The 15,098-nt window shown below is 48.6% G+C and overlaps 1 long non-coding RNA gene across 2 annotated transcripts in view; it reads right to left on the reverse strand.

Annotated features, from left to right (window-relative positions):
- LOC135316215 (uncharacterized) overlaps positions 1–15,098 on the reverse strand; it is a 35,749-nt gene that overhangs the window by 1,455 nt on the left and 19,196 nt on the right. The window contains exons 2-3 of one of the 2 annotated variants that reach the window (XR_010375651.1): positions 6,482–6,562; positions 5,610–6,289 (exon numbers count right to left, since the gene is read on the reverse strand). This is a non-coding gene — a long non-coding RNA (uncharacterized LOC135316215). Of the gene's footprint in view, positions 1–5,609; positions 6,290–6,481; positions 6,744–15,098 lie in introns of those variants that run through there. The other variant, XR_010375650.1, reaches the window with a different exon arrangement.

Raw genomic sequence — 15,098 nt, forward strand, 5'->3', positions numbered from 1 at the left:
GGCAGCCATCCCGCAGGAGGGGACCCGGCTGCTGGAGACAGCCCTCCAGCCTCTTGTGGTGGGCAAGCAGGGGGGCTTGGCAGGACGTGGACCTCTGCTCTGGGTCTGCGTACTCGTTCCCAGGGGCCAAGGTCCTGCGCAGCCAAGGCTGGAGGGAGCATGTCCTCTGTCTCAGAGCTGGGTGCCACCCTTGCCTCGTTCTCTCCAACATATTCAAGGAGCCTAAATAGGCAACACAGAGTACATCAGCTCTCCTTGCTGCCCCAGGAGCAACCTGGCAGCTTGCCCTTGGGCCGTTTACCCAGCCCATGACCAGCCTAACCTGTCCTCGTGTTTTCCGCTGCGGATATCAGAGCATTTCCCAGTGCAAACCCCATGCCAAGGAAGCACACACCAGCCTAAAGTCTGCATGCCAGCCTTGCAGGTTTTTTTTTTCCTGGCAGGTTTTGCATTTGCAGGGTTAGGGCTCTGGTTTTGACAGCTCTCTGCAAGGTCGCTCCATTCGCCAAGTGCTGCTTCCTTGTGCTTTGATTTAAGTTCTTGCATGCTTCTTGTATTGATTTCTCTCAGACGTATTTTATGGGGAATAAGCACTCAAACCAGAAGGCCAAGACCTCCTGCCTTGTGCACAGCATAGTAATGGATGAGCTCCTTCTCACGCTCACTCCCTCGCTCTCCCTCCCCTTCTCCCCATTTCTCTCACCTTTTATTTAATCCACTTTCAAATGCATCGGGGTGAAGGATGGCAAATGCACAAACACGTGAGGTTTTTCTGCTCTGGATACTTAACTTGGTAAGCCAAGCAGGGGATGGCTTCGGGAGGGCTGCGTTTAGACACGAGTAGAAAGGCTTCTCCCAGCTATTGTCAGGAGCTTCGGCTGCAAAAATATTTCCCAGCTTGCAGAGGGGATAGCAAGCACCCGCCGGCTCCGGGCACCCCGCGCCCCAGGAGCCCTGCTCGGCCATGGGAGGAAGGCAGCAGCCTGGAGCCGCACACACAGGGCTTTTCTCCTCGCTTAGCCTCCGAAGCCCCAAGGATTCATCCATCACCTGCCTCTGGGGTCTCCTTGACCACTGGGCAGCACTTTGAGAGCCTCAGAAAGCATTAAGAAATGCATTCAGTTTTTAGTGATGTTAAACACGCCTTGTCATTATTTAGAGCCTAAAAGCTGAAGATAGAGGAACCAACTCAAACCTAAACTTTTTTCCCGAGCTATACCCATCTTTACAATGCAGAAATACTCCGGTAAGATGGTAGGGATTTTGACCCATCCTTGTTTTGCTGTCTGTGCAGTTTATCTGGAGCCAAACACATGCAAATATCCCAGGGAAGGCTCTTCTGCCAGCTGCAAATCCTCTGACCTCAGAAGAAGTGGAGATGCGCGGGGTCTCGGGGGACTGCCTGATCTATCGAGGTTTCCGGTCCAGTGGTTTGTCAGCATCCAAGTTGCGCACTCTGGGTTTGCTGCATCCAGCACAGCTAGAGGTGACCTTGGTCTTGCATTGCTGATGTCCTAGTTAAACCCCAGAGTTAGAAGAGACCTAAGTTAAGTCACCGTCAGAAAAAGAAGCATGTTTCAGGGAACAAAACCTCAACAGACTCAAGGGCTGTTTCTTCCTGTGTTAGTAAACAGGCTATCTGTGATCCCTATTCTAGCATCAGGTTTCCCAAAATCCTGAATCCAGACTGCTGAAATAAAGACACTGTCATAAAAACGAAGAATCCAAAAACCCCACGCAACGTATTTTCATCTGACAACGTAAGCCTAGCTAAGGAGTCAGAGTTTGGAAGGCAGCCCTCTCTCTGTGCACAGGAGGAATAAACACGTTATTATTGTTTTTCTCAGCGAGCTGCAAAGTCTGTTTTTAAGTGAAACCTGAGCTTCCCATCTCATCACGTGCTTCCAGGAGCTAGAGCTTTCAGAAGACCAAATACTTTGAAACTCTGGATAAGACCATTAGAGTTGCTTAATTTCCTTTATGTCCATCTGTTTCAGTTCAGCTCAGTTGCTTCTGTCCCAGACAAGACATTTGGCTCTTCTAAATAAATCTTATAGCCCATTTGGATTAAAGACTTTCTGATGCAGCCTCTGAATGTAATCCCTCTGATTTGCATCTCAAAGAAATTGAGTTAAAACCAAGTAAGAACCATACACAGAGTGCTTGGGATTGCTCGGGTATGTGAACCACTCACGAGGTCCCATATGGATAATGGTGCTTTTGTTTTTAATTTATCATGAACTCCTGCATTCCTACGGCCGTGGTTGCACCAGGCACACTCCGGGGCTTTCTAAGCAGACAGGGTGAAAATATAATTGGCTGAGGTTTGCTGTTGTCCAAGGCTTGAGTCTTGCACCCGAGAAACTGAGAATGCTGCAGAGAAAGTGTGAGACACTTAGAAAATCTGGAGCAACAGATGCCACGGTGGTGATAGCGGAGGATGAATGACAAATAACATCCGAGCTCAATCAGGTTCAGTGCTATTCTGCTCATTAGCTCTTAATAGGTATTTTTCACATCACGGGAGATCTGAGAGTCTTTGCTCAGACGACAGTACAGCGTGCTTGCGAGCGACGACTGGAGCACATTGATCATCCTAAGAGGCAGCACTTGCCGGGGTCTTCGTGGTGCTTTCCCAAGGCTGCTCAGTGCCTGTCACTGGAAACGTTATCTCATTTTTTTGCAGGAGAGCCTGGGTCACGGGACGCCGGGGTGCTATTCCTGGCAGTGACGCAGCCGCCTTCCTTCCCAGCCAAATGCTTTTACCCTTTCCGTGTCCCAGGGTACCTGTCTATGAAACATGCCTTGCAAAACAGTCGAAACATGCTCCGAGATCCCCCAGATAAGAGGCTCTGTTCAAGGGTTACTGCTGTCATCATTTTGGCAGCAGCCCAGGTGCTCCCTAACTGCAGGACGTGCTGTGGCTGCCCACCGATCCTCCTTACAAGCACTTTTACGAAGGTGGAGGCACTTGTGTTGATAAAGCGCAGGAATAGCCACTTCCCATTTTCTCACCTTCAGAGATGTAAAACCCAGAAGAAAGAAAACTTAGATAACCATTAGAAGAAGTTAAGAGAAGCCGTGCTCCACCACCAGTGCTGCCCGTTGCATAGCTGCGCTCCAGCGAAGCCCATCGCAGCCTCCTTTGGTAACAGAGTCATAAGAGGAATGGGCACAGGCACATTGGCAAACCTCCAAACATCCTCCCAAAGGCCCTAGTGCTATTACCTCCTCGGTGTGATGGGAAATTGAGTCACAGCGCAGGTAGGTGGTTTGGATATCGGCCCTGAGCTTAGAGGGTTACATCAGAGGATTAGATCCACGGTGCACAGAGCGGTGCAGGCAGGAATCCCGGCTGCTAGGGCAAAGCAGACACCCACACTCTTAGTAATGATAATAATTAATTACAGGGGAGGAAGAAGGGACAGAGCAGAACTGCCCCAGCCTGAACCCTTACCCAGAAAAACCTCATTTTCTCTGGGTGAGAAGAGCCTCAGTTGTTTACCGTTGAAGAGCAAGGGGAAGAGACAAGCTGGACCCAGCACAAACCATCACTCCCTTCCCCTCTGCCATTGCCTCAGCTCCAGATGAAGCAGCTCCAGAGCCATTACAGAGCCATTAAAAGCCAAATTCATTTCCACGACTGAAACCAACTACCCGTAATGCAGTATCTTTTGCAGCTGTGGTTCAGTGTGGCACCTGAGAGCTGTGAGGTTAATGACACAGGGCTGTCAGCAGCCTTAATTATATTCCCATTTTTCCAGTCTCTGATTAGCTTTAGAGCTCATCTGGTGTCAGAAATTTGGTGCCTAAGCTTTGACAAAAGTGTTTCATTATTGCTTAATAAAAGGGAAAAAAGAGAGAGCACGTCTTTAAGCTCTGGCTTGTAAAACCTTCCTTTTTTTTTAGTTGTTTTTTTTTTTTTAATTTAACCTCTCAAAAGCTCCCCTACCTCAGCCACTTTGGGCTGACCCCATTCCCAGTGCCCATCCAGGAGGCCCCCCATTGCCAGGAGCCCCCACGTAGCAGGGCTGGCTGGGCTCACCCTCCTGGCACCTCCAAACCTGACTCCAGTTCCCCCATAAACATGCTCTGTTCAGCTGGGAGCCTGCTGCTCCCTGTCAGCTGACGGCCAATTAATAAGAATCATTTATTACTGTTATATCACCTCTAAAGTGGGCCAGGTGTTTGCAGGAAAAAAATAAAAGAGATTTAAAAATAATAATAATAAAACCCAAGCTTTGAATCAAAAGCTCCAAACGACATAAAATCTAAAGCAGAGCTTAGGTTCTTCTTGAGATTCAATTTCCTCCAGCCCTCAGTGAAGTTCGTTAGCTTGAATATTAATAAAAATGGTGAGAAGGAGCCTGGTATCTTTTAGCTCCTTCTCTAAAAGCACAACGAACCTCACGCTCCGTCACAAACCTCCCCGTGACCAATGAACCACCAGAGCTCCCCGCCCTTGCTCAAGCCCTCAAAGGCAGGTCAGTACCCAATTCCCGCTTACATCCCCCAAAACCTTTGTGGCTCTAAACTTTGTCTTTTTCCCTTTGGCAGGAAATTCCTGGAGTGAAATTGGGGTAGTTAATCACAAAATATTATACTTGTGCTTGGGACTCCAATAGCTGGCACTGCCTAGATGGCTGAATTACATTTTTAAAACCAACGGGTGGCTCTTCAGCATCACGAGTTGGATGCTCCTTTCCACCTGACCCTGCAGCCAACCCCCAAAATCCCTCCTCTACTTATGTGCTTCAGTAGCAGCATTTTCCCTGTTTCTGTGAAGTCGGGACGGGACCTGCCCGGAGGAGCAGTTATGTGTGGTCGGGTTTGTGGCACAGGTTTGTTGCTAGTCACTCTCTGGGCTTGGCCATTTTCACGGCGGTTGCTTGAGGTGAAGGACGCTCTCAGTGACTTTTTCCTTGACCTGTGATCAGTCGGAAACCATGGAAGTTTCCAGCAACTCCAACCACTTAATATTTAACTTCTGTCATAGCTTCTGGAGACTGATATGATATAATTTTGGCTTTGCAAAGACAACTTGGCTCTAAGGAGCTGACTGCAAATCATTAGCAGGACTGTTCTCACCCTGGTTCTTTGCTTTTTAATTGCCAAGCAGAGCGGCATGAAACATTTATAGCAAAAAGCTCTAACCACATGAAATTTGCTTCATTTGAGGTTTCGTTCCAGCAGAGCAGTGGGTGATGGAAACCAGGTTGATATTAACAGAGCCACTTCTAGTGTCTCCAGTGGTGACAGGGCTGGAGCTTGGCTCAGAAGTCTTCCAGGGTCCAGAGATAGACAAGGAGCAGCAATTGCTTCTGATTAATGGCCTCAGTTCAGTAGAAAGCATCCAAGCAGGGGGGATGGGATATTTTCAGCACAGTCCCCACTGCCCTACCTAGAGCTCTGTATATATCTGTCATGGTTGGCCCCTGTCCTCATAGGCTGAGTGCACCAAAACTGGCTCCATTAACAGGGGACCGTGAGGAAGGTTTGTGACTTCTGTGGCCAGTAATACCTGAAACCATTGAAAATTATCCACCTCCTTCCACTTCCCTCCCACCTGAAGGACGTGTCATTTGCTTTGAGGGAAACAACCAGCTGGAGCAGAAATGATCTTCCTCAGCCTTGCAAGGGCAGCTGATGTGGTGTCTCATGATGTCCCACTCCGAGCTGGCTGAACCCACGGTGGATCCCTCTGAATGGGGAAGGACTTTGATCCCACGGCTCCCAGCCACCTCCCAGCAAGGCGCCGGTAACGTCAGCCCTGCCGTGCCAAAACCAGCCCATCCCCATCTCATTTCCAGGGCAGGGTTACAAAGGGCAAATGCCAAGGTTGGCAGCAATGCTGCCACGCTGCTCGTTGCATCAAACCCACCGGGCTAATAACAGTATTAATTACAGCACACGGCCCCTTCTTCTCACTGTAAATCTCTATTAGCAATAAACTGGAAGGGCTGTAAAAGGGAGTTTACAATGAACCCACAAGGCGATACGTGTCTGAATCCTTGGCTTTGTTGCAGCTGGCAATAAAGCCGTCTTTTATTATAGCATATACCCTGCCCTCGAGATAACGTACAAGGCCCAGGACTCCTCAAAGAAATGATGCAAAGCCATTTGTTGCACTTTGATTTGCTGCAAAGCCATGTGGAGGTGGGAAAGCGGAGGGATCCAGCTAACAGGCACTAGTTGTTCCCTTGATCCCAGCCTGACACTGAATCACCGCGGTGTGCGGCACTGCGGAGTAATAGCCTCTGTAATTTTACATCGTAAATGTTACTCTGCCCTGCAGGGGGGAAAAACTCGAGTAAACATTAAAAAAAAAAAAGTTTGAGGTGGATTAAGAAACACAAGAAAATCTCTCATATGAGAAGGCAGTTCTCGGTTAGCAAAATGTTGTGGTAGTGTGATGGGTGGGGGTTAATATTTAAGCTTCCAATTTTGTTTATAGCGGTCAGGAGCAGATAATACTGAGTACCTTAGAAATAGGCACAGATCCATTCAGGAGCATGAGGTCCAGGCCTGGAAGAGATTTTTCTGCTTCAAAGTCCCAGGGAGGCTAGTTCAAAAAGAGAAAAAAAAAAATATTTAAAAAATCCCCAAAAGACAAACAAGAAAAGATTGGTATTTGCAATTTGTGGGGCATGGGAGAATCAGCCAGCCCAGCACACTGGTCCCAGTAAAGCTGTCCTGCTCTCTGCTTGCCTCCCCAGCACGCAGCAAAGTTTGTTTTGCTGGAAGGCAAACGTCACTGCTGCTTAGCATCACAGGTCGGCGCAGCGTTGACCCTCCACCCTGCCCCTGCCCCTAGGATGGGATGCGTTCCAGCCCTAAAAAAGGGACCTGAAGTCGTTGGGCTTGCAAGACCCTTTGAGAGACAACAACACGCTCGTCAATTCAAGCTCAGTCGAAGGCTGCTGTAGACACCGGTATGAAATCATCGGTTTTATTTAGTTCAGTGGTTAGGTATGATTGTTCTGAACTGCGATTCAACCCTGTTCTCTTATATATCTCGCAGTGTTAAAAGTAACAAGTCTATCACCTCTGGAGCCATTTCTCTGTCGTTCGTACCCTTGCTGGAGCTGAGGTGTTTAGCTGGAGGGCTTCATCTCTTTTAGACAGCCACCTGTCAATTATCTGTCTCCTCCATAAATAAAATAAACGGCTGGTAGGGTTTTTTTTATATCTATAAAAAGCAGCTCTCCCTCTGTGTTTGCAGTAAAGCTGGTGGCACCATGTTAGGAGGAGGTAAAGAGATTTTTCCAGGGAGCTTCGTACTTGGCTCCAACAATGTGGTTTGGACTTTCTTTCAAGTTGAAATCCAGCTATGCGGCGTCCCTTCACAGTGCTGCCTTTATGCTGGCTGCAGCCACTATGAGGCATATTTCCATTCTTGCTCTAAATACAGTTTAGGGGCTGTTGCTGGTCCAGCATCTGCTCCCCATACGATGGTGAAAACCCATCGGGGTTGCCAGATGAATGGGATGAGTTGTCCCCTCCGAGCGACGTGCTGTCCCCATTGTGATATTTTTTTGAGTGCCGGTATCAGTGTGTTCTGGACACCGGCTCTTCTCCTTTCTCCCAGCACTGCTCAGCCCCAAACCCTGGACCCAACACCTCCAAGCTCCCACGAGGAGCTCCAAAACCAGACCCACCCCAGGCTCCTCTCTCTATACAGCTGTGCCAGGCACAGGGAAGTGGGACACACACCCACGGGCAGCATCACTGTCCCCTCCCAAACACGGGCCACGAGCACCGCTGGTACATGGGCCACAGCTGGTGGGAGCAGAGACCTAGACTCTGGCACAGCCTAAAACCAAGTCAGGTGCCACCTGATTCCCCTGAGTGGCATAAATAGATATCTGGAATGTGAGCTTCAGATTAAAAAAAATATACCACCCACCACCAAGGATGTGACCAGTGGACCTGTTTCTCCCTTCACTCTCTGTATTTTCTCCATTAGAAAGGATGCAGGCTTGCTGTGGAAAATAACCCCTACCTCCAGCGAGGGGATAAATCACCAGCGCAGGGTAATGAGGATGGGGAGAGGGGAGGGTCATGAGGATGGGGAGAGAGGAGGGTGAAGCACAAGGCAGAAGAGATGTTTAACCCCCCCTTTAAAAGGAGACAAAGGAGGTAATTAGAAAAATGCAGTTGCTCATTCAGTATGAAAGGGTTTGTATCCATAGTAAACAGCAGCGCTGCTGGCAGCGCCTGTCCGGTGCGATGGTGCTGCCCACCGTGCGTTAACCCGCCGGCTCCCGGCTGCAGCCAGCCCCAGCGCCTTCGGGGAACAGGCTCGTCCCAGCCTCGGACACCCTGCGCTGCAGCCTTCTCTCCCCCAGTTAGAGATCTTCTCAGTTGGCTTTACATGCCAGACACACTCTCAAAGCCAAGGGGAGAAAAATAATGTTCTGGAAGCGCTGAAGCACTGGGCCTGGCTTTTTTAAGACGAATATTCCGCAGAGAAATTACTCATTGTTTTTTGTGGCTCTTTTACAGAGACAGAGAAAGAAAAGAAACTGATGTAATAGGAGATATTAGCCAAGCCATCTGACTAATGCACCTCACTCCTGATCTGTGACATCCAGCCCGCTCACGCTGATTCCTCCAGCCAGCTCCAGCCTGGGCTCTGCTCTCGCTGCCTGACCCGGGCAGCAAAGGGGTCTGTGAGAAACACACCGAGATCAGCCTCTGCAGCCACCTCCAAACGCACCCCAGTTCCCCCCAGGGAAACCGGGGCTCCGAGGAAGATGGGGAGCCCCACCAGCCTTGGAAGGGACCTTGGGTCTCTCCTGGGCCCTTTGCCCACCAGATGGTCCTTCCCATTGGGCTGCTCTTTCTCTCTACAGCTTCTGCTACCGAGAGTGCCCGGTAGCCAGCAGGGCCATAACAAACATTAGTCATCCACATCCAGTACTTACCAGCTCCAGCCCCTATCAATCTTGCATGACGCATATGTTTACCACCAGTGGGAGGGTTTTTTTATATCTATATATTTTTTACTGCAGTGAGTGTCCCTGTTTCTGGGGACAGAGGAATTATTACCCACTGCTTTCATGGTATAATAAAGAGCATGTGTTGTACCCCGCATAAATTTAGCTTCTGATCTGATGAGCAAGGAAATTTTTTCCCTTCTCTGTCCCTAATTGTATAGATGAGTGCTTATATTCATCCATAAGGGGAGCAGGAAAGGGACTGTTGGGTGAAAAGAGAGAATAAGGCACACATGCACATGCACATGGACACATGCACCCATGCATACTGAGCTAGAAAAACACCAAAGCTTTCTAAATCTACCCAGCAATCCTGCGCTAATCTGCTCAGTTGCAGTCACAAATATAACTCAGGGACAATAAATAAACTAACAGGAGTTAAATAAGTTCAGCTTCTTAACCTTTGGACAGATCAATCCCCGTGTTATCTCATTTCTCCCTTGTCTCTCTCCATCCCCCACGTCTCATTCCCTTCTTCTCCCTCCTGCGCTGTTTGTTAGCGCCAGGCAGACTGACAGCAGGGCAAACACAGCGATACGAAGCAGGTAGCTGGAAGCACAAGAGGAAGACCCAGATCTGTAAAAGAAAAAAAAAAAAGATAAATCACTACACTAACTACTTCCTTTCTAAACCTGAGTTTGTGTGCGCATGTGTAGCGCCGGGCTTCGTTGCCTGCTGAGCATCCCAAATCTCACAAGACCCTGTCTCTTCAGGAGGACAGATGACCCCCAGGGTGCATGTGGTCAAAAGCCCTGGGTTAAAAAGCGCTGGCTGTGGCTCCTGCCTGTCTCTGCCTGTATTTCCCACTCTGCCAGTTTGGAATGAAATACTCCAGGTGGATGGGAGTTGAGATCTGGAAGACGCCTGGTCCGGTGTGCGCTAGAAGGGAGTTCATCATGTCTTCCTACCCTCACCATGACTCATTTGCTGCTATGAAACATACTCATCAGGAAAGTATGATGTGGCCAAGAGCATCTTAGCAAGCTGCTCCCCAGCAGATGGAAGGGGACGGTTGCGTGAATCTGCACTTCTCGGTGCATCCTCCTGGCGTACGCACCTATCCCAAGTGGGGGTAAGTCTTCCCTCCCAACTGGATTATCAGTTCCTTCGAGAATGATGCATCTCCAACCTTGCTGCTGCTGCCATCTGAAGGCACAGGCCATGGTCTTTTCAGGTCTTTTCCAGGGTGGTCAATGTATACAGGCACCATCTTCCTTTCCTGAAGTCCAGGGAGGGCTGTTTTCTCTAAGCTGGGAAAAAGAAGCTGCTTTCCAGACCCCCTCCCTCAGAAGATGAGTTGGAGGAAATTACCAGTGATGCATAACTGAAAAAATTGAATTGTTCGAGCAAGTTCAAAGCTGAACCAGTCTGGAGACATCTGCACGCCACATGCCAGCCTCAGTGAAACACTAATAAATCTTTCCAGGCTGGCATCGATGTAAGGAAGCTCAAGCACTGCTAAACCCAACCAGGGAAGCTCCCAGTGCTTCTGTTTCTGGGGTGGCTGAAGGGTGTCAGTGTCTCAGTGGAAAGGAGAGTTAAGGCATGAGTGAAGGAAGAAAAACAGCTTTGGGGACAGTGTTGAGCCATACAAGTTATCTTCATTTTGGAGATGGTTATTGCTCTAGTTACCAGAATGTGGTGTCCATTGAAAAGTGCGTTTTCTGATTGAAACCCAGATTTTTGAAATTGTTAGGACAAATATACCATAAACCTTTATATAGTTGGAAGGCAACTATGAATTAAAATGGCAGAGAAAAATGGAGGTGAAAGCCCAATTTTATTTCCAGAGAAAAGGCCATTTTTTCAATAAAAATAAAAGAACTTTCCCGGGTGAAAAATGTCAATCCCCTTTAACAGAGATCAATAATGCGATACAATCAGTCTGCTCATGCCGGCTGCCGTTGATCTATTGCTGTTTGCAAAAGGCTTTCATTCTGCCTGTCTTTACAATTTAGCTAATAGTAAAAAACTTCATAGTGTTAAAAAGAAAAGTGAGCAAACAACCCAGAATCAAAGGTCCAGGAGCTCTGCACCCGAGCGGCCTCAGGATCCTGCATGCTGGAGGAAGACATCCCAACCAGAGCGGTAAAAACCCGCCTCACCTGAGCTCAGCGGGAGATTTGCCATCAACTCCAACAGAGGCAGGACTTTACCTGCTGTATTTTTCTGAGTTTCTGTGTCAGCCTCAACTCTCTCCCACGGAATTTTGTGGTTGAGAAAATGCCATGCCTGGGGCAAGGTACTTCTAAGAAACTTCTAGGGTCTGCATTTAATAAGCAAAAATAACCCTTCAGGAAAATACAGACAATAAGATAGATGGAGCCCTCCACCTTCAAGACCTTCCCCAGGCTGGGATGGCAGGTATGCTGCTGGTGGGTTACCATGCCGGGAAATCCCAACGCACAGGGTGCCGCACCTCATCCCCGGTGCCCAACGAACCCCAGTAAAGCCCAATCTGCCCACCCAGCTCCGGTAGTGCCACGGCCACCGTGCCTTTGGCAGCACACCCTCGCAGCAGACATTACCTCCTCCTAGGAAAAACCAAGGTCAAGTGCAGGGTGAATGCCACGACCAGCCCCCCGCCTGCCAGGTGGCCGCTCTGCTGGTCTTTACATGAGAGAAGGGCTCTTGCCTTCAGGTGCAACGGGAAGATGCCAAGTGCCCCTATACGAGGAATGGCGTGGGAATAGACAGTCACTGCTTTCTCAGAAGTAACAACCCTCTAGGGACGACGAACAGGCTTTTAGCAACGGTGCTACCCACCACAACCCTGGTTTTTGATCCCCTCTGCTCTGCTGGGTGGTTCCTCATGTCCCAGCTCACCAGGCCTGGTCTCTGGCTAGCTCCTGGAGGAGAATTTCCCCAGAAAGCATGAATAATACCAAAGAAATTCAAACAAATCAAAATCTATTCTCAACAACTGAAGTATCTGCCACTTTCTGGAGATGGGAAACAGAAGCGAGAAGCAGGGTTACAGCTGGCCCACGAGCAGAGAGGCAGAGATGTGAGAATCGAGCTCCGTGCCTCCAGGTGTGCTGCCTCTCCTCTAAGAGCGGAGTTTCACACAGACCTGAAACCAGATTGTCAGAGCAGGCAGTTTTCAGTACTTCAGCAATGGGGTGCTCCCATGGGGATGCTCAGGGCCAGACTTTCCTAAAGTGCTCGGTGCACACCTAATATGCTCTGCTTTTTGGAAACTCTGACACACACAGCAGATAACTGTAGGCACTGTTGTCTCATATATGTATGGCTGACTCAGATATATATATATATGACTGGCTTAACATACTTCCCTTTCTTCCTCCCCTCCCCTCCCCTCCCCCGGAGTTTTGCATGTCTGAAGCTGTTTCAGATAAAAGATACCAAAAATGAAAATGCATTTGGGATGTCTGGGAACTAAAAAGTCAGACTGCGAGAAAACCAGACAGGGTTAGAGACCAAAAATCCCTGTCTTCTGCCAGAAATCTAAACCCGCTGCCGACTTCAGGTTCTGAGGCTCCATGTGCTCAGAGGCAGCGGCAGCAGTTGCCGGGGCTATTTCGAAAGTGTATTCCATCAGCGGTAATGGGTCTTTCCTCATAAGCTGTGTTTTCATAGTAAATCTTCAGTCTTACATTGCATTACAGAGTTCAGCTGCCACTAATCCTTAAAAACAATTCATTTCCAACTGCAAAGTGCAATAAAGAAAGGATAATCACTATTAATATTAGTTATTGTTATTGATTTCAGCTTTAAAGAATTGATTTTCAGTCCTGGCTGCATTTATGAGTCTCTTTGCTGAAGATGCATATACAGGGCCCACCACTATTTTTAGATCCTTGTCCCAGCTCCCACTGCAGACCCAGGAGGAAGAGGATGGGGGAGGCAGAGGAGGGACCTCGTGGGGAAGACCTTGCCAGGTGAGAGAGGGCACCTCCCCGCAGCTGCGCCCCTCTCCCTCGCCAGGGATGCTCGCCTTCCCAGGACGCTGGCTTAGCTCCAGCCGGTCACCCGCTGGAGCAGCTTTGGGCAGCTGCCTGCAAACCTGCCTGGCTTGGGTGCCCTCACCCCAGAGCAGCCCAGGGGGTTCAGCCCCAAACTGTCCCGTCCCTGCACCTCGCCATCCATCTGCGGCGGCACCCTGGGACGTCCAGAGCAAGGGTTGTCGCTGGTGTCCCGGTGACCACCATTAGCACCCGTGCCGTCGCTCTCTGGCATCAAGCAGGGTTGCGTGCCGGTCTGGGGAGCAAAGGCAAAGCGCCTCGCAGGCTCATGCACTTCCATCCTTGTCTTCAAACCCCACTGCTCCTTTGCAGGTACTTTGGATGAGCCCAGCCTAATTCTGCACTGGACAAAGCAACAGCTAAGCGGGAGTGACCTGCCTGCAACAGAGGCACAGGTTATCCTTCTCCTCAAACCCACACAGCGTCCCGCACACACGCACATGCACGCATGGAGGAAAACATGGAGATTAAAAGGGAAAGTGTTATTGCTTTCTGCCAGTGAGTCCCTACAATATCAGTGAGTCTTCCCAGTCCTTCGAGAGCTGTAAATTCAGCTTTAACCTCTGCTAATGAAGCCTGCTCTGCCTGGAGTTCCCCTGCCTGACATCTCCCCGCTCCACCCATAGCTTACTTGCTAAATATAACACTAAAATATAAATAAAATGGTCTTAGTGCGGGTGACCCGCTCATGTCCCGGGGGCTCATCCCTCTGAGGATGCACGGCATCCCCCCACGGAGGAAATCTGGGCAAATGCCCCAAAACAGCCGCGCGGGGAGGCGGTGAGGTAGGGCTGGGCAGCGCGTCCGCGGAGGGCTGCTCTGGGAGGGGGGCCTTGGGGAAGGGATGCGGACGGGCAGGTGGGAAATGTTTTGCCACTTGTGGTCAAAGCAGACGACCAGGGGAGGGATGTTGAGGGGAAAAGAGAGAAAGGTTTCACTTCTCTGTTTTTAAGGCAAAAAGGGAGTTGGGTTTTTTGAATCAACGTCTTGCTTCAAAAGTCACTAAAGTTTTGTTTCAAGGGCATCAATGTTAAGAACCTCAAAAGCAGAAGGAAGGGGGTTGTTTTTTTAAGCCAGTAAAATATTTCAGTGGGGTTGAAACGAAAAGGTTTCCAACTTATTGCTTGGGAAGAGATTTTGGAATTTTTTTTCGATTCCAGTCAACCTGCAGCAAATGTTTCTTCTGCCCAGTTGTTTGGAAACGGCAGCATATTAAAAAAAATACCATATATAGCTCTGTTTTTTCTGAGCTTTAAAAAGTATCCCTCTAGATATTTTGAATGTAATCTGGTGAGGATGTGGGAATGAAACTGGGATAAAAAAACCTTAGCCAAGACTGCAAAATAATTAAATGAGCGTTTAACCAAGATCATTATTTTCCACAATTTTTATTTATATGCTAGACTGGATACAATGGTCTTGAATATTGTCCCACGCTATTACTGTGCTATAAATTATTTGAGCAAAGCACAGCAAGGCATCATAACGTAATATATTTTTATAGTGCCATAAAGTAATTACGCACCAGACAACAAAATCCTACAGAAGTGACATATTTTATGCTTAAATTATAATTAAATTAAAAGTGTCTCTTCCATTTGATGTTTATAGAGCACACACAACTGCTGTCAGTCGGCCTGCAAACAAAGAAGATCTCTCATTGAGAGCAGGGCTGGGCTAGGGAGATGCAGCTAGGAAATATTCTTTGAGGTTTGGTATTTTCAAAATGTTTCGGACAATCTTTGGTACCTTTCAGTAGCCAAGCTCAGAGTAACATAACTATTTCTTGGGTTGGTTTCTCCTGCTGTCTGGTTGAGCTTGTAGATACGGACCCACCTAGGAAAAGCAATGCAATATAATGGTGTCCCAAGAGTTGGGGTGGGGTTTCTCCCTTTGGTTCACCTCTCCTGGATATGAGGAACGGGGGAATTACCCAAATGAACATTTGTACCCCTGCAGCCTCAGCTACAAGGAAACACAACCACCTCCCTCAAAAGTGACCTCAATCCATCTTCTTCCAATACCATTTGTCTACTAATCTTGCAATGTTCCAGGGACTAATTCAGTCCAGAAAAGAGAATAACATCCTAAAATTTGCACTTGGAGCCAAGGG

The sequence above is a fragment of the Phalacrocorax carbo genome, chromosome 18 (genome assembly GCF_963921805.1).
Source record: "Phalacrocorax carbo chromosome 18, bPhaCar2.1, whole genome shotgun sequence".
Taxonomy (NCBI): domain Eukaryota; kingdom Metazoa; phylum Chordata; class Aves; order Suliformes; family Phalacrocoracidae; genus Phalacrocorax; species Phalacrocorax carbo.